Source organism: Colius striatus, chromosome Z (genome assembly GCF_028858725.1).
Source record: "Colius striatus isolate bColStr4 chromosome Z, bColStr4.1.hap1, whole genome shotgun sequence".
Taxonomy (NCBI): Eukaryota; Metazoa; Chordata; class Aves; order Coliiformes; family Coliidae; genus Colius; species Colius striatus.
This window is the reverse complement of record NC_084790.1, coordinates 54,945,939-54,969,250: the sequence shown is the minus strand read 5'-3', so window position 1 is coordinate 54,969,250 and position 23,312 is coordinate 54,945,939.

Below are 23,312 nucleotides of genomic sequence, written 5' to 3'. Positions count from 1 at the left end.
CAAACCTATTTGTCCTGTAAGGAAAATGTTAAATAATGCTTTTTAATATAAAAAATTGTTTCTTCCTGTTGCAGGAAATGTTTATTTCAGCTCTTATATATGTAGATGCCAATCACATAACACAAAAAAATTTCATCTGAGTACTGTGGATACTCAAGAATTTTTCTTTAACCATGTGCAGATGAACAGTTCCCCATCTGGAGAGAGTGGTCTTCCCAGAACTGAGAGTCTACACAGAGCTAATTGTTGATGTGATTCCAGACTGTGTTAACAAAACATACATTATTAATATTCTTTTTCTATATAATTGATTGACTAAGCATTTTCAGATGTGTGTTTAGACACCAGTGGGAGAGAGGTTCCTGTACAGGAATAGTTCTGATAGTAAGTCAAAATTTGTAGCAGTACCAGTACTTTTCATTAACCAGCTGCTATAACTAGTGAACACTAAAATTTTCATGCACATACATTTTGCAACCTGACCTAGGTGGACCTGCTTCTGCAGGGGGGTTGGACTAGATGATGTCTAAAGGACCCTTCCAATCCCTACTGTTCTATGATTCTATGATTCTACAGCTTCAGATGAGAACTAAGAACAGATACACATGTGCGCAGACTGAGAAGCTGTGCTGTATTCCATTTTGTCGGGTGTTACTAGTTGTTGGGGCTGTTTTTGATGTTTTTCCATTCAGTTAGTTTTTATAACAGTGAATCTGGTGACAAGAAAGATAAATAGAAAATTTAAGTAGCTGGTGGTTTAATTAGGTTCTTTGGATTTAAGAATTTAAGCTGAGAAATTTGAGGCAGTTTTATTCTCATTGAATAAACCAGTTTGCAAATACATAAGTAGTCTAGTCCTGGGCACTGAAAGCAATAATGTAGAGAGAATGTTCTTTATTTTTTATTTAAAACACTTAAACAAATAGTAAGATTTAATTCTACTTTGTTTAAATTCCTGTGTATCCAGAAATGCCCTTGGCTCAATAAGAACTGATCTGAACTTAGAGCACTGTGGGAAGAAGGTGGTCCTAAATCCTCTCTGAAGGAAAGGCAAGTGATACTTTGTAATAGTTCTCAATGCATATAGTTATCTAAGGGCACTTGTATGCTCATTAAACTATTTTCATACTTATGATGCAGCCATCCAGGGGCTGTGTCATAATATGTCACATATGCTTTTGTCTTGTCTTGTCCAAATTAAAAAGGCTGGATTGCAATTTCCCTTACAGAAAGCCAATGTACTTTAATGTCATAGGAGTTTCAGCAGGTAAAAATCATATGTATTTAAACTATTTTCTTAAACAAATGTTCTTTTAATAAAAATGAGATGTTATCACTCTTTCATGACTCTGAAATGCATTTTGGTGCTGTGTATTATCCCATGTTTTGTCTGTGCACATACTCTAGGCCTCCTGTCTGATTTGCAACTGACGTACAATACAGAGTTGTTTAGGGTGAGGCAGTGCTCAAGGAAGCAAAAGCCCTACTGGGTGAGATTCTCTCTTCATATGCAATCTACAGCTTCAGCCATAGGATTGAGGTCTGTTCTGGGAAAAAGGTTAGGAAACAGAAGTCTTGTCCCCTTGATTTCCTTCACAATATGTGAAAACACAGCATGTTTTGCTTTTCAGTTACATCAAAGCTCCTGAAGTGGCAGGGCTATGTGGAAAAAAATGAGCTAAAGAGGCAAGGGTGGCTGACTGAGATGTAATGAAAGGAAGATTCAGTTGAAAATTAGAAAAACTATGATAGAAGACAAAGCAAAATTAAAGAAAAACAAAATGCTAAACATACTTGCCTTTCTAGTTTTTGGGTTTGAAGGGAGGGGAGACATGGGGCAGAATACTTTTGCACTGTTTTGCTGCAAGTAGTAAATGAGTTGAAAGAGGAAGAAATAGCTGACAGGTCTCACAAAGAAGTACTATGAAATATTGAGTTTGTCTTTGGGAAGGTGAAACTCTGTTGGGGTTGGTGGTAGTTACAGCTTCCCAACACTTTTACTTTTCCAAATCAAGCAACCAAAGAGAAGTACAATTCTTCAGGTTTCCAAGCTCCTTAAAAGTATATTTTAGGATTAATTTCTTTGATTCCTAGTTTTTTGAATAATTAAGCATGTTTCATAAGGAGAACGACTTCAAAAAAGTTCATGACATCCATTATATGAAGCACATAGTCCATGCAGATACCTGATCTGACAACTCCTGACCACAGCAAAAAGCATTAAAAAACCTGCTCAACTGAAGGGGATACTTTAGTGTGCCAATCTCAATCTGTTCTTCTTATCAGTCCTAATTATAGTCAACTAATTCCATTAGCTTCTTAAATATGCTTCAAGCTACAGTACTTAGATACTAAGAGCAAGTACTACCCTGTAATGGAGTTAACATTTTCATAACAACCTTTTCATTCTATCAACCATAGAATTCTCCGTTTATTTTATCATTATGGTAGTTTGTTTGTTGAGGTTTTTTTAATCAGATTACCTTACACCAAAAAATAGAACTTTATTGATTTAACAATATTTCCACTGCATCATCAGGCCAAATGTAAATATGAGAAAAAAATAAGGTGAATAGGAAAATATAGCTTAACATTCAATTCTTGGTAAGGTATAGAAGTCACCTTAGTAAAATATTATGACTGCTCCATCACCCCAAATGTTAGGTAAAGTGCACCTATAGGCTGTTTTTCTGAATGTTAAAATATTATTCAGAGAAGTTATATCTTTCACCGTAGTCAGCAACTTGGCATATAACAATGAAATTCAATAATCTGCCCCATTTTAGAAAGAGAACAAGATATAGGAACCATAAATGGAAATGACGCTGAACAAAAAAATCTTTATCTGAAAAAGCTCAGTCTTTAAGTTTGAAAACTTTTCTATGTTAAAAAAGAAAACCACATTAGCTATAATATGCTATCATAGAAGTATGTGACAATTACATACAATATGATTAAACTGTCATCCAGGAATTGCACTTAGGAAAATAATGGTGCCATTCTGTTGCAATATCCTAAGAGGTAAGTCTTGATACATTATTTCAATACAATACAATACCCTATATTGAAAGCTACGTTTCCCTCAAAAATGACCACTAAAGTGAATATGACTTCTAAAAAAGTGCTTTTCCATCATAGAAATACATCTATTTCTACCTAGGCTTTAAAACCATTGTGTGGACTTACATACAGGTTTATATCTTGTACATGCACCACTCAAATACACAACCCAGAATGGTACTTCCTCCATGACATAGAGAGGGCTAGAATTTAGAATACAGTAAATAGAGAGGGGAGGTCCTATTTGTGATAAAAAGTGTGTGTTTGTGTAAACTTTTTGTATAATGAGGTCAGTATTGTGTGTTACAGGTTTTCACAGGCCTCCAAAGAGAACTAATAATAAATAATAAATTATTTCTATTCCCTTATTAGAGGCTTCAGACACCAGTGTCCTGCTGTCTTGAAGAGAATGTTGTCTTCTTCCTACCCAGAGGTTTCATGCAGCAGCATTGGTAAATACTTTAAGGAGAGATGGATGAAGAAGAGAAAGGACTGTAAAAGCAGACAGTCAGACACAATACTAAGAAGCTGTAAAAGAGGAAAGAGCAAGGAAAAGAGAGATAAAACAGAGAAAGAGATTTGAAAGAGGTTAAATGTCTTGGTTTTGCAACAAATCACCACGACGGTCTCTTGCTCACTGCTCCCAATCCACCCCCACCCTCGTTAGTATGACATAGACCCCAGAGAGATGGAAGGAAAAAAAAAGATAACCAAGGTTGTTGTGGATTGAGACAAGGGCAGGGAGGGCTCACTGCCAATTATGGTTCTGGGAAAAACAGACTCCAATACTCGACGTAGAGAGGAGAGTAGGAAAGTTTATTCTACAAGAAACAGAATGGAATAAAAGCAAAAAGGGAGTAGGATGATGAGAAAATTGCAACCAGCACTTTAAGATCTCTGTCCCCCATCCCTCCTTTCTTCCCGGGCCCAGCTCACTGCTCCCAATATCTCTACCTCCTTCCCCCTCAACGGCTCAGGGGGGCGGGGAGTGGGGAATGTGGTCAGTCTCTCACAGATGGGCTCTGCCAATTCTCTCTTCTCATAGGAGGATGATTCCTCACATTTTTCCCCTGCTTCAATAAGGGGTCCCTCCCATAGGACACAAGTCCTTAATGAATGTCTCTGGTGTGGGTACTTCCCAATAATTACAGCTTCTGCAAATACAGGGTCCGTCCCACGGGCACAGGCTTCTATGGGCACAGTGTTAATGAATATCTCTGGCATGAGTTCTTCCCAACAGCTATAGCTTCTGTGAATATGGGGTCCCTCACATGGATCACAGCCTCTTCTGGGCAGAGTCACCGCTGCTGATGTGAGGTCTTTAACAAAATGCAAACAAAGCTCAACTTCACCAGTCCTCTCCATAGGATGCAGGGGAGTCTCTGCTCCAGCACACCTCCTCCTCTCTTTCATCACTGACCTTGGAGTCTGTACAGTTGTTTCTCTCTCCCAACTCCTTGCACCACCACCAGCCAGAAAAGAAGAAAGGACAGAAGAAGAAGAAACAGGAAGCAGCCTCCTTTTCGGGCTTCTTCTTTAAAAGTGATCTTGGAGGTGTCTAATTGGCTCAGCCCCAGAAGTGGGTCTGACACAGAGCTGGGAAAAGTTTTGAGCAACTTCTTACAGGAACCATCTTTACAGCCTCTTCTCCCTTACCAGAAACAGCTTCATGTCAAACCATGACAGAGAAAACTGGAGAAAGAAACCAAATAAGTTAGCAAAAGAGAAGTGGAAATTATTGAGGGAATTAATCACACAGCTAGCTGTCTGTAAATAAGTTCCCAAAAGTGTTTATTTCCTTTAATAAAGCTTCTGAATTTTTTGATGTTAAGCTTAAAGTATTGTTTCCAGGTAAAAAGGAAGACATCTTACATACAAGCAAAGCAAATAAACTCTTGTTAGTGGAACTGAAAGCTAGATTAAAATAATTTTTAGTCTGTATGTAACCATCACAGAACAAGAAAGAATAGTAATGCTTAAAAATGTTAAATACACACACTTTTTTAGCTTGTATCCATTCTCCTGGTGTTATGTTCACCTTTCTCTCTAGTTTCTGTAGACTCTCTGCTTGGTGAGAACACGGGTGTTATGAGTTTTCAGCATCTAGAGTCGTCTGCCAAGAGCCACATGATGATCATGTTAATGGTTTCTTCTTCCTCCTTCACACATCTATTTGAAGAAATTTTTTAATATTTGTTAACATACTTTTCCATCTTTTGCTTTCTTCACTGGTCTGTAGCTCCACATTGCATATAAATTCACTATATGATGCCTTTATGTGACTTGAACACTATCTATTTCTTTATTTTGTTCACAAACCCTAATATCAGTTTTGTACAGTTACAGGTTTGCATTTCTCTGACCAAGAGTAAATTGTTTAAGGCTGTTGCATTTTTAGTGCCAAGCCTGTGCCTTATTTATCTCTTACCATCCCATACCTGTACTCCTCTATACAACATCCCGTGTCACCACTTTTTAAGGCATCTGTTTTGTACCAGGCCTGTCATTCCCTGCCCTGTGTCACTATGTTAGAGCTGTAAATATTTCATTCTGCAAAAAATAACCACTCATTAGTGTTAACTGTATAAAACTGGTTTGAAAAATTGCTTTTTGAGCTACACTTCTACTGTCTCTTCAGATAGTGGACGAAGCTCAGACACAGCAAGTATCTTCAAACTCAGCCGTTGTGAGCCCCATACAAAGCTTACAGATTGTTATTATCAACTGCAAGATTGTGTTATAGACCTATAGGGCTACAGTGTCCCCAGTAATCCTGCCTCATTCTGTGTAATGTCACTGTTTCTGGACTCTTCCTCTCCATGTATGTACTGGGAAAATGTGTACATCCTATCTGGGAAGTTGTTTGAATTGGTCTTTGTGTGTCTAGTAATAAATAAAAACTGATCAGTGCTAAATATTTTTGCTTTTATGGGTGGAAAATGGCAAGTGTCACAGGACCTGTGATATGATGCAGACATTTAAACGTTGTCTAACAACCATATGGCAAACCCAATGCCACATATGGCAAGTGTAATGCCACATGTGGCAAATCCAAGGCTTGAGAACCAATATGCATGTAGATGTAATGGGCAGAGATGAATTCTGAAAAAGTCTGAAAGTCTTGTAGTACTGTTAAAGGACATTAGGAATGTGACTACCTTGTTCAGATGCTTTGTCAAAGGGTTATCTCCTGTTGGGCAGCTGGAGCCCAGACAAATTTTCCTGGGGACGCAGGCTGAGGGACGTGGCTGCCTCCATCCTGTTTGCTGGTTCAACCAGCGGTGAAGCTGAGCACATTTCACACGACCACACACATAGACACAGATATATACAGAGGCACATGCAGGACACTGAGGCACCTGGTTGCACAGGATGCCACAGACAAAGTACTGCCCTCAATAGCACTCACAGGCAGGAATCTCAGAAAATACAAGGACAGACAAGCGAGTCTCCTTCTTCTCTTGGACTGGCAGAGGCAGAAGGTCACTAGTGCAGCATACATACCATGCTTTATGGGTTCACGAGCTTGTCATTCCCTTAAATGTCAGCACAGATTCTGTCCACCTAGCACCTCTGCCCACATCCTAAGCTCTCTTATTGACTTCATGTGGCTCTTGCTAGCTGACTGGTCCAACTCGATGCTCACTAGGAAACACATGGCATTCACACTTTTGTCTCACAGTCAAGTTCCCCTGACTGAGTAGTCCAGCTTGAAGTTTGTCAGTACACTGCTTCTACACACTCACTGGTTTTAGGGAAATTATAGACACTTGACACCCAGCAGCTAGCACCAAGCATACAGTCAGTAACTGGCAGCTCTGCTCCAGCCACAAGCACTGAGGTCCTCAGTCGCCTTATTCACTCCAGTTACCTCACAGCTGGTTTTTGGGAGAGACATCGTTCCTGCCTCAATGACTAGAGGTTACAGATCCCCCTCTCACTCCAGAAGCCATCTCCACAGGCCAAAATTGACTACACCCCCAACCTGATCCCTGTAGCTGGTCTCAAATTTTACTCACACTAAGAGGTTTTACTAGTAGCTGGCACTTTGTTCACATACACATGGGATGTAGCATGAGATTTTGCAGAGAGATAATTAATAAAATATTTAGTAGAAGATTCAAGAAGATAGGACAGACTGCAGTGAACAGATGCAGGTCTCAGCCAGACAAATATACAGACTGGCCCTGTTTCATATGTGACCAGCCCCTTTTTTACCCCATATCTACCTATGTCATGGTCTTTGTCCTTGTGACTCTCCCTTATCTCATCACATTCCTTCATGCATTTGTATATCTCTGCCAAACCCCTCATCCCTCCCAGCAGTCTCCAGGATCTCCCCTGGTTCACAACCATATGTGTTGCAAAGTCCAGATTCTTCTTTCTAGAGGGGGACTTCTAGTTTTGTTATAGCCCATCGATTGGTGTAATAGGTGAGATTGTTTCTAGTCACTGACTTCATATTTGTTTTGTTCTATCTGTGTCTCTCTATATATTTTTTTGTCTTCCCACTTGCTTCCTCAGTTTCCCAGTTGACTAGGTTCCTGATGAGAAAATCTTGCTGGAAAAAATATTCTCATGCCCTCACATGTCCCCATCAATCAGTGTGAATGTCCAGGTTTGATTATCCTCACTGGTTCCTTTGCCAGTCAGGTTGGCGTCCCTGTATGTTCTAATTTATGGTTTCCTCCTTTCCTTATCACTTTTGGTTTTGCATGGAAAAAGGTCTTTGAACAGATGCCCTTAGAGGAGCAGAGACCCTGCTTCTAAAATATCTCAAGTATCTCAAAATATCAAAACAATGTAAAAATATATTATAAATAAAAAACACTGCAATGGTTGCTGATAAACTGTGTTAAGTTATCATTGCCTACCCTTGACTGAATGGTTCAGGTAAAGCCGTTTCAGGGTTTCTTGGTTGTCAGTGAGTTGCCAGTGAGTCTAGATCCAGTATCATAGCAGTGAGAATCATTCAAAAGAAGCAGACCACATGAACTTTAAAAAATTTCCATACAGATAACTAAATTAAATTAATATTTAATGTTGTTTATCTAGTTTAAGCTTGCAGCACTCATGATAGCCATTATTACCATTTCTTTTGATCTTCACTAACACTACTTCTATAAGGCACTTTAGTTTAGTGCCCTTCCCATTGCTATAGTTGAGAGTAACAATAAGTGCCTCATCCACATGTGGAAGGTGTTACCATAAAATCCCTCTCTCTCTCCTTAATCTCCTGATCTCCTCCTAAGGATCGTAAAGGTTTTCAGCTAGTTTTCCTTTCTTTTGTTCAGGGAATAGTTATTCTGATCAATACTGGATCATCTCAGGCTGGCTGGATGGAAACTCTTCTAGGATTCAAAAGTGAATAAACTACTAAAGTAAGATGTCTCAGCAACATATCTATTTTTTCAAATGATTTGTGTTTTGCCTATTGTACAGTCATATCACTTTATACAGTATCCTATTGTACTGTAGATTGTTATGCAATTATTTTCTAATTATTCTCCAAACAATCTTACTTTTATTGATGTCTGTCTACACAGTTACTGAGCTGGCTATTGGTTGGAAGACAAGACGGCATTTTATAAAATAAAACCTGTTTCTCAAATCTTTTAATGAGTCATGCAAACCAACTACATAGAACAATACAATGACTCTTATTTTCTTCCAGGCCCTGCCTAATCAGATTGAGTCAGAAATTTTCAGGAGCTCCTCTTACACAGATTCTAAAGTTTTTTCATTGTAATTAGGGTAAAATTTGCATTTCCCTGAATGACATCAGAGATAAAGTAATAGACTGAATCGATTTTGAAAATTTCTGCATAGCTGAAGTTCATGTCTGTAAAGGCTGATCAAAGGCTGACTTGGGCTACACAGGAGATTTTTATACCTCAGCAAGCATATCAGGGCAAGGGATAAAAGGGAAGGTTCACTTTCATTTTTGATACAGATAATTATGGATAAATATCCTCAGTAGAAAGTGACAGTACAATATTCTGTATTAGTCTACAATTACATTTTCTTGACTCTCAGAGTACTTGAATCTGCTGTTCAGATGGCAGAAGGTGACTGTCACATTGAGGAAAGGGATCATGTTTGACTTCCAGTATACCTCTCTGCATGACTTCAAGCTATCAATAGTCACTAATTTTAATTATGCAGCTACCCTGTAAAATAGTGGCTGAGGAGATAAAGTATGTGTGTTTCATTGTAAGTGCACAACTGATTACAAAAGGCCAGATTGCTAAAATTACTCCTTTGCTATCTATTACATCCAGTTCCTTAGTTTTTAAGGAAAAGGATCCATTTCCCGGGCTGGCCTTTCTGTTTCAAGTTTAAATAGTATGTTTAGAAACAGGAATGCTGTAGTTATGTAAAGTATAAAATAACTGACATTCACAGAAGGTATCTTTAATCAGAAGATACTACTAGTGGTATGGGATAAAATAAAAATCAAAGGTCATGGACACATTCACAAAGAGTAAACTGAAACCATGTCCTTCTAATATTGCATTCATAGATGTGAATTACCTTTGTATTTTGCTGAGGATGATCCCCCTCTTTTGCTTTACCCTCTCTTCTTTATGATATTTTCTCTGATATAAATACGGTTCTGACATATGTTGAATAAGAAAGGAGACCTCTTGTATAGTATTATTTCCATGGGAGGGAAACTATTATCAGGTTGAGGACAGTACTTTAATAAAGCTAAAAGGTGTATGTACAAGTTGAAGAATACAAATGCCAAGTAAGCTAAACAGCCATTTTCCCCCTAAGAAAAGTGTAATTGCCTCTTTACAAGGTATAAGCAGCAATTGAACTGAATAAAGCGATCTCAACTTTCAATCCAAAGTAACGCTTTTGTGCTTGAAATTATTCCATGTGGAAGGCCATAATACAGATATCAAAAGAAAGCCTTGTCCAGGAACACTGTTTATAAAGACTTGGTAGTCCTGTTACCAAAGGGACAAAAATCTCATTTAGAGTGGGAGGTTTCCCTGAACTGTCACAATGATGAAAAAAGCCCACTCATGTAAAATCTACTCTCTGTTAAGAATATTTTACTTCAAGGAGTAACTGAAATTCTAACTGCTATCTAGCAACAGATTCCCTGACAAGGCCCTGTTTGAAATAGAGGGAAGTCAATAAAAGTAAAGTGTAAGTGTACTGTTAATGGCAGGTTCTTGTAGGCATTTTTCCCCAAATTATACCATTCCTATTCAAATACCATCTTGAGAGTCTCAGACAGTGTCAAGTGCAATCATTGTTATTGCAGTTGCCAAGGTAATCAATTGAAATCATAATGAAGGGAACAGAAGGAAATCAATAGAGTCTGAAATTACAAATAAAGAGAAGCTATCGTTTAAAAGCATTTGGCTGAAATCTTCCATATTAATGGAGTCAGAAATGGCTGTGTCATTCAGAAGCAGTGTGGTGCATAATTCACTTGAGTGCATTAGAACACCTAAAAGCTATTGCAGCAATTAAGGCTGCCTACCAAGAAAGTGTCCACCTTAGAAGCATCATCACTGACTTGTTTGTTTGATTCCAACATGTTTTCATGTTTAAAATTATAGTTTTTTACCCCAAAACAGCCAGCATTATGCAATCTTAGTAAACATAGTTTCTGCTTCATATTTTGTTGAAGAAGCTTATCTAATGTGCCATAACTCTTCTGGAGTTTTCTTTCTGCCCTGCTCAGATGCAGTCTCACTCCAACAGTGTTTATACCCCTTCAGTGCCCCAGTGCCTGAGACATTCGTAGCTTATGGCAATGCCAAGTACTTACACTTTTCTTTTACATGTGAATCACATTGGTATCCTCACATATACAATTTAAGGCAAAATCTTGGAGAGCACATTGCTACACTTAGGCAAAGGTGTTCTAGGTGTGACCAAGCAGGTACTGTCTGTTTTAATTATTATTAGTGGTACTTCACCAACTACGGTCCTCGGGCATCTAGATAGGACACTATAATCCTTTCTTTGGTTTCAGAGAGATGAGGGGGCAGAGGAGAGCTGAGTATGTACCTCTGTGGTGAACACTCTGCTAGCCAAATGTTGTTTTGCACCTTGCAAAGCCCAGTAAATAATTATTCCAGAGGAGAAGCTAAGCATGATGTTATGCCTCTTACTTCATTCACTTGGGAGGGAGAAGACATAGGTCCCAGCTCCCGAACTAACTGGAGCAGGGAATTGAAGTATCCATTGGAGCAAGAAAGCCATGTGTCAGAGCTAGCTGTTATGCTATGCAGCTATGTTCCCCCCCTTTCTCTTTCTGCTGAGTGAGGCAGTGAATATTTAATAGTTTCATGCAAAATGAAACAGCTTCTGGAGGAGGGTTGAAAAAACCCATCACACCTTAGCTCTGCTCTTAGGTGTTTCCTGTGCAAAGTAAATTACTGTCATGTTTATGTTCTTCCTGAAAGGATTGTTAAAACTACTTAGTCGCTTGATAAAAGGGAGATGGCCAAGTGTCCACGTAGCAGCTTTTTTCACCTGCATTCAGAAAGAAAAGATAATGTGGGTCAGGATGCTGGGTTTTTTTTACTTTTAGCCTATTGCCCTTACCTCATCGAAGTGTGACTTGACCTTCTTAAGGAAGTTGTTTTTAAAACTCAAAGAGCAGGAAAGGGAACAGAAATTAAGAAACTACCTCATTGCTACCTGAAATACTTCTAGCAAAATGTCCAAGCATTGTGCAACTGAGAGCGGTTTTGCTCCAAAATATTGATTGGCTTTTGCATGACATTTAATAAAAACTTTCCATTACCAATTGCATAACAGCAATTAAAATGCTCATCAAATCTATTTTAACTGCTTATAGTCTTCCACTAGGGAGCATTTCCTTGGCGAACATCTGCAGTAAAAGGCTATTTAATCTTCATAAGTGAACCAGTCAGTTATGCTAATTCATCTCTTTTATTGTCAGTTTATATTGAAATCTTGTGCAGATCTCATCTTCTACATTAGATGCATTGACACACACTTTGGGTTGCTCTGAGACGAGAAAAAGCCTTTGTCCTTTTTCTGTCATATGAGCTGAAGCTGAACTCCTTTAAAAGGCGTTCAAAGTACTTTGCAATCTTCAGCCCACAATTGCTAACAGTTAAGAAAAAAAAAAAATCTTTGATTAATTGGCTTCTTGGCTGAAGAATATTAATCATTGCATAGCAGGTAATACAAATAAAACCATAAAATAATACTAACTAATCGTGCACTCACTAACAGCACTTTCTGCCTTGTTGTTTTTACAGATTTATTGATAAATAGATACACTGTATTGAAAGCAACCAAATCTCTCCTTTCTCTGGAAAGCATTGAAGAAGTCATGACAGAATGGGAACAGTCTTTCATATCCTCTTACGTGAAAAATCAGGCACACTGATATTTTCCCCACGTTGTAATCCCAGTGTCTGGAGTTCCTTTAGATCTTATTGTTCTTGGTTGTCTCTTTAAGAGTTTATGGATAAATATTTGTCACTGTTTAAGCCCAGCTGGCAACAAGGCACCACACAACCTCTTGCTCATTGCCTCTTCCATCCATTCCCACAAGGAAAAAGGACAACCAAGGACTTTGTGGATGAAGATAAGAGCAGGGAGGGCTCACTTCCAATTATGGTTTGGGCAAAACTGACTCAATTACTCGTCTTAGAAAGGAAAGTAAGAAAAGTTTATTCTTCTACCTACAAGAAACAAGACAGAAAGCAGAAATAGAGCATGATGATGAGAAAAATACAACCAGCACTTCAAGATCTCCTTCCCCCACTCCTCCCTTAGCAGGCTCATCTCCCTGCTCCCAATGTCTCTACCTCCTCCCCTCCGGACAGCACAGAGGGACAGGAAATGGGGGATGTGGTCAGTCTCTCACAGATGGGCTCTGCCGTTTCTTTTTCCTCAGAGGAGGACGATTCCTCACATTCCTCCCCTGCTACAACCTGTGGTCACTCCCACAGGATACAGTCCTTAATGCACCTCTCCAGCATGAGTTCTTCCCAAGGGCTACAGCTTCCTCTCACAAACTGCTCCAGTGTGGGACTCTGTGGCCAGCAGCATTCTGAGCACATTCTTCTTCAACATCACCCTCCCACAAATTCACAGACTGCTCCAGACACAGTCACTACCTGTGGTGTGGGGTCTTCTATGAACTGCCAACATACCTCATCTTCATTACTTCTCTCCACAGGGCGAAAGGGGACAGCTGTCACCTCCCCACAGGATGCAGAGGAGTCTCTGCTCCAGCACACCTTCTCATCTCTTCCCTCATTGATCTTGGAGTCTACATGGTTGCTTCTCTCTCCTCCAATTCCTTCCCCATCAGCCAGAAAAAGGAGTAAGAATAGGAAGAAGAACTCCCGTCTTCCAGCTTTCTTAAAAAAAGTGATCGTGGAGGTGCTCAATTGGATCAGCCCTAGAAGTGGGTCTGGCCCAAAACTAGGGAAAGTTTTGAGAAACTTCATACAGAAGCCACCTTTACAGCCCCTTCCACATTACCAGAAATGGCTCCACATAAACCCATGACAATATTATAAAAAGCAAAGATGTATCAGGCTTCAAGATACAAGGCTGTGCCTTCTAGTATCTACAGTTTTACATTCTAGTATCTCTAGCTTTGCCTTCTGGTATCAGGCTGCAACTTTGAAGCTGTGAATCGTTTCTCACTTTCTCTTCTTGATGCTCAGTTCTCAGTTTCATCACTTACAGGAGTGTCAAACCTCCCTCCTCTGCTTTATTCCTTTTTCTCCCCAAGAGGATTTCAGCTTTTACTGATGAAAACTGGAGCAACTCTATTTGTAAGAGACGCCTGAATGTCATTTGTATTTCCGAAGAAAGCTATGCAAAGGAAGGAAATGCCGTCTTATAAATGTCTGGATAAATGCCAAAAAAAAAATCAGATAGGTATTTACACTTTAAATGATGTGCTGAACGTTTCTCTACTGTAAAACCCTCATAGCAGATCAATACCGTTTACACTATTCACTTGCAGTAAGCAGTAAAAGTCACTTTAACAGTTTCCAACCATTTAACATTGTTAAAAAGACAGCTAAAACATGAATTGGGGGCATTTTCTCCTAAACTGAAATGGATCGATTAGTTTTCATGACATTCATAGTGGAAATGCAGAATTATAAAAGAGATTATATGGGAGAAGAAAGGTAGGAAGTCAGTATACCTCTTTTAAATTAATGAAATAAGCTGTTACTAACTACTTCTCTACACATGTAGTCTGGATTGCCTTATAAATGGATTTTGCTGTACATATGCAAGAGCAATGTACACTTTGAGAGTCTGGTCTATGACACATGTCATGTTGAATCAGTTAGGCAATAGTGTAAATTTTGATCAATGCCACTTCAGTAGGAATAGGCATTCGTTGTTAGCAAACTCTAAAAAAGTTATGCATGGTAATTAAATAGAAATTAATTGTTCTAGGGTTTTGGGTTTGGGGTTGGGTTTTTTTTTGATTTAAAAACCAAAGCGACTACTTAGTTCAGCTAATGAATACCTTTGTGTGATCCCAGATCAACAAGCTGTTGCTAATAGGGTATAGAGAAACAATGTAGCTGTTAGCATCAATTTTAGCACTTTCACTGCAGGAGAGAGGACAGAAACTTCTGAGGGAAGAAAAAGAACACATTCAGCATTTTTCATATTCAAAGACTCTTCTTTTACTCTGTCTAACTTGTCTTTCTACTTTTTATCAGTTCTCAAAATTGTTCATTAGTTCCCTTGATGTCTACACAGTATTTTTTTTTAAATAAATAATTAAAACAGTTGCCTCTTGCTCTTTAACTTTTTTACGTAAACTTCAGTTCTGGGACACATGTTATAAGACTTATGACAATAATATACAGATCTAAAGACAAAAAGAAAAGAAAATTTGAATAGACAATAAAGTTTGAGACATATAGATCCTTATGCATACCTATCAGCTATCACATTATAAACGACAATGGAGACAAACTATGATTAGAGATATATTACTTTTGGTTTATAATATATGATTCTTTTTCATCAAGTACTATGTAACTACTAGGAACAAACAGTTATAAGTGTCAAAATTTGTTTCAATGACATTCTGAGTTTTTATCCTGTAGTACTGTGCCTTAAATCTTGTATACTATGACTTTTGTCCAAAAAGGTTAGCATATCTGTAACTGGGTTTCATTCATTTATCTTGGCTCATAAAAGGGTTTCACAACAGCAGAACTCTGCAAGTCCTGGGATTCTGTGAAAATATTGAGTAAGTGTCACAGAGTGCATGTGTACAACAATATTAGTCACATTAAGAAGCATAAATTTGTTTAGGTAGCTTAATTAACTGGCAGTTCCGTACCCGTTGTTCTGTTTATTGTACATTCATCCGGAACATCAATGAAAATGTGCTTGGCAGGTAAACCTGAATTCACCATTCCTTCAATTTCCCACATAGTAAAATATCTTCTGAAAAGTTTAATTAATAATTTCTCATGTTTTTCACATTTTCCTTTAAGTACAATCATTACCACTTTGCAAAGGTACAAATATTTCTTGACATTAAGGACTCTAGCTCTTAATTTAGTAAGGGTCTGATTTTCTCCTCCATCAAGTGTTCCCACTAAAATGTCCTTCCAAAGACGGAGGAAAGCCAAGCTATATAAGTCTCATGTTACTGATTGGACTTGATATTCACAGGATCACAGAATCACCGAACCTGAAGAGTTCGAAGGGACCTTGAAAGGGAAAGTCTTTTCCAACCTAAATTATTTTATCATTCCAAGCCTTAGGAAGAGACAAAGTTTTATTCAACAGTTTCCTGAGATGCTGTATGAAAACTAGGTAGTGCAGAAATACTTTGTATTTTAGGGGTATCCAGAAAATAAATAATGCTTTTGATATCTTATGCCCAATAATTAATCCGTCTTCTTGTAGATGTGCAAGCACAAGATTTGATTCATCTGTATCAGCACTGGACAGCATCCAGATATTAAAATCCTTTGTTAATAATAATAATAATAGATTCTTCTAAATAAGTATTCAAACCCTACTTAATTCTTGTTGGAATGAGATAGAAACAGGCATGCTATGACAAGAACCGTGCATAAATTATTTTAATCTAATTTTAGTTTAAATAAGATGGAGATTTTATGGATTTGGGTCAACAGAGATCATACTAAAAATGTTCACTGCTTCATTCTAATGAGTTTAAAGGATGGCTGCTCTATTTTTCCTTCAATCTATTTTGATCCTGTTCTGGTGTAAGCCCAATATGTTGCTGTGGAATAAAACAAGCTCAATCCTGAAAATACATAAACGTAGGAGGTGACTATGAAGCTTTATTCTAGACTGAAGACCTTTCCAAGGCCTAATATTGGAGTATTGAGACAATGGCTTTTCTGAATGTTCTACTATTTTAGAAAATAGGTAAGAAATGGTCAAGTCTAAGCCAACAGAAATTCCAGATTCATCTGTACGTAGACATATCAATTCCTTCAGTGAAACATGAATTTAAATCTTCTCAGACACTATGAAGAATCTTGCTCAAAGTGCTCCAGTATGGGTATCTTCCATGGTAGCAGAACTCCAGCCACACTTTATCTCAACATTGCTCTCCTACAGAGTCATGATCCCTCTAGGCACAGCCACCCCCTCTGTGATGAGGTCTTTCATGAGCTGCCAGAGACATCATTGCAGTTCCTTTCTACTACGAGAAATAGCTCCTCACAAACCTCTGCCATTTGGTCAAGTAATTTTCCTTCTTGAGAAAGACACAGGATGATTGGAAAGCTTCACAGTCAGTATGGGATCATGTGAAGAAATAATAAAGAGAGCACACTGCTGAGAATATCCCTTAGTAATGAATGTAATCAAATAAACGTTCCTTCATAATGAATGTAATGATTTGATTCTTTACCCCAGTTTACTAAAGAAGTAGGTTTGTGAGACCAAGATACGACCTTGCACCTTGCTACTCCTAGGTTTCTACAGTGACACTGAAAGCTGCCCACTGCATCACTTCTAGCTTTGGATAGAGCAAGGGTCTCCATAGTACTGTTTCACAAACATGCACAGAAGGTAATGTGAGAGATATCCTGTTAATATCTCTAGATATCCATCCAAAGATTCTTAGGCACCAGGAAGACTGCACAAGAGAATTTATGAATGCTTTAGCTCAATGGGGATTTTTCTGAACTTTTTTCTGAATTGAAATGTGATCTAAATAGATCTGCTTCTCCAACACGCTCTTAGGATCTCATATGCCCAACTATCCACATTGGTTGTCTGAGGAGCTCAGGTATGCTCAATTAAGTTTCTCTTTGGTAGGGACAGAGAACTAAAATATGGGTAAGAAAGTCCTTTATAGGTTTCATTTTGACGTTCTGCAGGATTAGTAGAGGCACGGCTTTTATCTCAGTTACAGTGGAAATGTTGTCTTCCTTAAAAGATACAGAAATTTAGATTCAAGTAGATAAAATTTCCTTAAATTCCTCAATTTTTTTTAGATTCAATTTTCCTTAAAAACTCCCTAAAAAGAAAAATACTTAAAACTTAGCCTCTAAATCTCTACATCTGGCATCAGTCCTTAGCAGTTTTACAGTGCAATCAAAAAAAAAAAAAAAAAAAAAAAAAAATCTTCTGTCTACCAAGTAAAATAACCTCAATCAAGATCCTAAAATTCTAGCACTAATATTAATTTTCAAGATTTATGTTTACAGGATAGATAAGAAACAGCTTTATGAAAATGTACTGTTTGTCAACAGGCTGTATATCAGACTTTTCAGATTTTGGTTTGTGTGAAGCATCTCTATGTTTATACTTCCTATGGACAATACTTGCACTTTGAAAATATAATTGAGGCAAACAGATGCCTAGCATAACAATTTTATTTCACATTTAAGTTATTAAAACTGCCATCTTGCTGCTCACTAAAATGCCCTTTCAAAAACAGAGTCTATAAAATCAAAATGTGCCCTTTGTGTGAACTTCATCTAGCTGCCAATAGCTCTGGACCGGATTAGTCTGTGGGTTGGCTGCCTTTTGCAAAAGGACTGCCTGGAATAGATCAAACCTGAAACAAAAAATTCACCTTTATGTGTGTGTGTGTGTGTGTGTATGTAAAAAGTAAGGCTGTATTCAGGGCAAATATATATTGGATTAATTACCTTCTGCCCCTTTTACTCCTTGTTTTCCTTTTAATGCCTGATAGTTTTTTTAGTCTTTGCAGAGCACATGTACCCATGTTGGTGGAAGAAACCATTCCTGGAGAGAACAGTGGAGGTTCCTATCACAATGTAAATAAAAACATATTCTTTATTTTACTTTTTATAAAAAAAAATAATTGTAAAAAGGTAAACTTTCAAAATAATGATTTAATTGAAAGGTAGGTTGTCAAAAATAGGCTAAGCCTTCTTTAATCTGGTAAAACAAGGCTAGGGAATGGAAGTAATAGGTTTTGTTAGATCAGGAAGTATAGGCAGAAAAAGCAGGCATAAAGATCTTACTTTACCAAAAGTTTTGAGTCTTGTTGTTCACCACTTAGATTTTCCATTCTTTCAAGTATTAAAAGTATTATTTATTTTTTCAAATTTGGAGCCAGTACATTTGGGGAATTCTTCCTGGAGAATGTAATGTGAATGTTTTCTCTGTAGAGACTCTTTAGAATGAGGTTATGAACTTGCTTGCAGTTCCAGAGGTGACTGAAACACAGATGTATTGACACTCTCTACCAACTTATCCCAAGGCTGTCTACACAGTTCTGGAAAAATATTACTTTAGCATAGGGAAGTGTATTGTCACCTGTGGTAATATTTTAGCAGTGTGGAGTCCATTCGAGCTATAAAAATGTAGCAGGACACCTATGAGTATATACAGTGTGTATATCATGTCAGTCCTCATGGATACGTGTGTCAATACAACTCAGTCATAATATTTAAGTTTTTATTATGTATTGTTTATATTGAAGTTAAATTTTAGTTTAGATTTAAATTAACTGGATATGACAAAATATTTAATAAACAAAAATGTTTCATAATGTCTTAAATGTGATTCTCTGGAGATATTTAAAAGATATGTAGATGTGGCATTTAGGGACATGGTTTAGTGGTGGACTTGGCAGCATCAGGTTTGCAGTTAGATTCAATGACCTTAAAGGTTTTTCTCACAAATAATTCTGATTCTATCCTATGATTCTCACACTTCTAAACTGATGAAATCTTAAATAATCTCTAAGCTTCCCATAAGCACTATAGTCAGAATTATTTCCAGCACTGAGAACAAGAACGAATTTCCCTTAAACAGAATTTCCCAAAACAGTCTTGGATCTATGGTCATTTTTGATTCTCAAGTAATTTTTGACTCTCAGGTCTGTTGTTGGTACTGAAGAGTGCAGAGAAAAGAGCAGGTCTGAAGAAGTGCACAGCTCCATGAGCAAACCAAGACAGAGATAAGAACTTACAAGTTCCCACTTTGCCGTGAGGTTAGTTTCTGATGTTTTAGGATGTTCGAAAGAGCTTTGTTCATATTTAAGCATCCAACAGACACAGTCATCCATGACAAGCAATTGCAGATACCCTATTGCTCTTAACAGGAGATTCAGGATGGTGATTATTTCTTTATTATAGAGCAGTTGAATAAGCATTTGGCTGCAGTTAATAGTTCACACAGGGTGAACTATTAAGGGCTTCCCAAAAGTGACATGCTCCCTTAATTCCCATTGCAGTTCGGCTGCTGGTCCTCAGAACACTGCAGGTTCAGTAATTTGCGTTTCTGACTTTCCCTAGCTGTGAAATTGGAATAATAACTCATAATTACCTGTCTTGCCAGGGTGCTGTGTAGATCACACAGCTAATGTTTGTACAATGCTTCTAATGTGTAAAATGCCATGAGATAACTGTGACTTTGATAGCACTTTCTGTGTAGGTTCTTGTATCTTTCCTGTAATATGGCATGATTCTTTGCCTATATCTGTTCGTGTATGTGTATGTGCACTCTGTGAATGAAAGTTCAGTACAAAAAGATCAAGTTTTCTTTAAATGGCTATGTCAAGCCTATCACTGGCATACTCATCAGGTAAAAAGTAGCTAGATGATACTAAGTACAGCTTCAAAGAATGATGGTAGCCCTGGAGATTTTGCAGCTAATCACAGGTGATTAATGGGAGCTGGGGAAGTTACTTTAAAAAAACAAGTATTTTTCCTTTTGATTGCTAATTATTCATGAAGAACTAAAACCAGGAGTACACTGCAGCAGGACAACACGTTTTTAAGCATTACAATAAAGAAAATTGGTCACCTAGTTAGTATGCAAGCAGTTAAGTACAGGAGGGTCAGCTGTGCTAATTCAAGAATCAGTTTGGGAGCTTAGTAAAGCCTCTTAGTGCCAAGTGGCATATTTCAGAGTTTCAATTAAAGATGAACTGAGCAGGTTTGCATATATCCATATATGTCTATGATGGGATGTTTATCCACTGGCATTGTTACAAAATGGAGAACTGAACTTGCTTAGTCAAGCAAGCATAACATCAAAATGCAGCCTTTTGGTTTTTATAGGACATGAATGGGTATTTTCCATGCCTGTGAAAAAACCTGTGTTTCCTGATTGGTTTGCAGCTCAAACACAGAGATATGAGGAAGATTTTTTTTATTATTCAGACTTTTCCTTTTAACAGTCTTTTAATTGTATATTATTCAATAAGGCCAAAAGAAACCCCATTTAAATTAGGTAAGTATTTAAACATTGACAAAAGGATAATAAAATCTTTTCCATATTTCTTCCATAGTGCAATGTCTTCAGGCCTTTTAGTCTTTCCAGTCTGAGAAAGACTTAGTCTTTTCTAGCCTGGCTGATGTAGTTCACTCTTCCTCAACTCACTGGATAAGCCAAGGCATCATCTATTGCTCTTTTTCCCTTTCCCTTTCCTCTCCTTATCCTTAGACCACAAAGTTCTGATTCTGTTTTGGGTGGATGACTTAACTTACTACCTGAGTACTCAGTTCTTCATTGCAGCAAAGACACGGAGTGGTTGCCTCAAAGGGGTTACAATCCAGTATTTATCACAATATAAGTAAGGATCATGTATATAAAGGCAAAAAAAAAAATCTACCTGGGTGTGGGGGAAAAATATTGATAAATAGAAGAAATATCAATCATATTTCGTATAAAAACTGAAATCTGTTCAGGCAAAATAATTTCATTCAGCTGTGTGAAGAACGCCTACTTATTTTTACATTCTATGAAAGTAACAGAGCTGTCACTTTAATTGAAAAACCAAAATTTGAGGAGGAATCAGAAACAAAGGAAGTTAGTTTATAAAAAGAATCACAGAATCGTTATGGTTACAAAAGACTTTTAAAATCATCAAGTCCAACCATTAACCTCACACTGCCAGGTCCATCACTAAACTAAATCCCTCAGGAACTCATTTATGCATCTATTGGCTATCTCCAGGTATGATGACTCCACCACCTCCCTGGGCAGCCTGTTCCAATGTTTAATAATCGACTCAGAGAAAAGGTTCTTCCTTATGTCCAATCTTAACCTCCCTTCGTGCAACTTGAGCCCATTCCCTAGTGTTCTATCATTCATTACTATAGATAAGAGATTGAATCCCATCTCACTACAACTCCCTGTTTCATTAAAAGGGGACAGAGTGGTTTGGCAGAAAATAAACCCTCTTGTGTTCTAACTCTCTTCAAAGTGGGAGATTAGGTGTGGCTAGGTTTAAATTCTGGGTCATGCCCAATTTGCCACAATCAGTCCAGGCATGTTCACCTCCTTGAACTATCATGACTCTGGATTCACTGATAGTGGACTGCACCATCAGTCCAGTCGTGCTCATGCACTAGCACAGCTACACTCCAGGGATTGTTTGCATTTAGTGAGAAACTGTGGTGACTGGCTACTTAAACAGTGCAGTTTTACTTATGTGACAGATATACATGTTCTTGTGGACTGCCAGTGATAGTGACTGTCTGCAGGAAATAGCACATTCAAAAAAAAGATATATAAGTAATACAGCACTCAAAGTTACATACAATGCAGCCCAGCTATAAATAGTAATTACTCAGTTTCTCACCCAAGGCGTCCCAAGGGGGACAGAAGAGAGACTCAGTCTGTCAGCTGATCCTAGGAGTCAGAGACAGTCTTCCCTGACTTGTTCGTGATGGTGTCTTTCCCAACATTCCCTTTCTCGTTAACCATTTTTTTACCTTTTTTCACCTTCAAGGTGGAGTTTGAGTGGCTTTATTCATAAATACCTTTGTGACAATTGGTGTACAATTCTCTCGCCTTGCATTTAAAGGTAGAACTTACAAACAATTCAGGGCACAGACTCAAGGAGGAGTGATCGCACCTTGCAGGCAGGTAGCCTTTGGCATGGAGTGTGTTTTGGTATTAAAATGACATCATAATTAGCAAAGTTCACACAAAGGCTAATACTTCGTCAAGATTTGACAGACCTTTGACAGACTTTTGTCTTGGGGAACCAAACGTGCTCCTTATCGGCTCTAGAGTACCATCTCATCCCCATATATCATCATAGAGTCTCCACTCTGCTGCACCCTCCATGAGTGTTGAAGGGAATTGTAGTGTAAGGGATTCCTCACATACCTGCAACAGCTGCACCCCATCCTGAGAGCCTTTTGATCTTGTACCTTTCCTTAGTTTGTGAACAATGCTGACTTTTAATATAAGTTGTGATTTCCATGCCAATAAGGTCATTAAGCCACATTCTGCTTCAGATAGTTGTATAGAGTGAGAATGTATCCTCTCAGCCTCCTCTTGTAGTCCTTCTTGTAGTGAGGTGCCCAAAAATGAACACAGTATTTGAGCTATGGCCTCACCAGCCCTGAGTACAGAGGAGCGATCACTGCCCTGGTCCTGCTGGTCATACTCTTTCTGATACACATCAGAATGCCATTGGCTTTCCTGGCAGCCTGGGCACGCTGCTGGCTCATATTCAGCTGGCTTTTAGTTAACACCACCACGTCTTTGTCTGACAAGAGTTTTGAGAGGTCTCACTCTGCACATGCTGGTTCTAAATGTAAGGAAATAAGAATTAACTGAAAGAACAAAGAGGCCTTAGTGGAAACCTCTGATGTTCAGAGGACACATGATTCCTTGATTCTGTGATTTAGGCAGAAGTTAGCGGGGCTGAGGAGAAAGCTCTTTGAATTATGCTGCAAAGCAAACTTGGAGTGAAATGCTTCTGCTCCAAAACCAATAGCTCTGTTCATTTGCTCTGCTACAGCAGATAAATGAGACCTCACAAA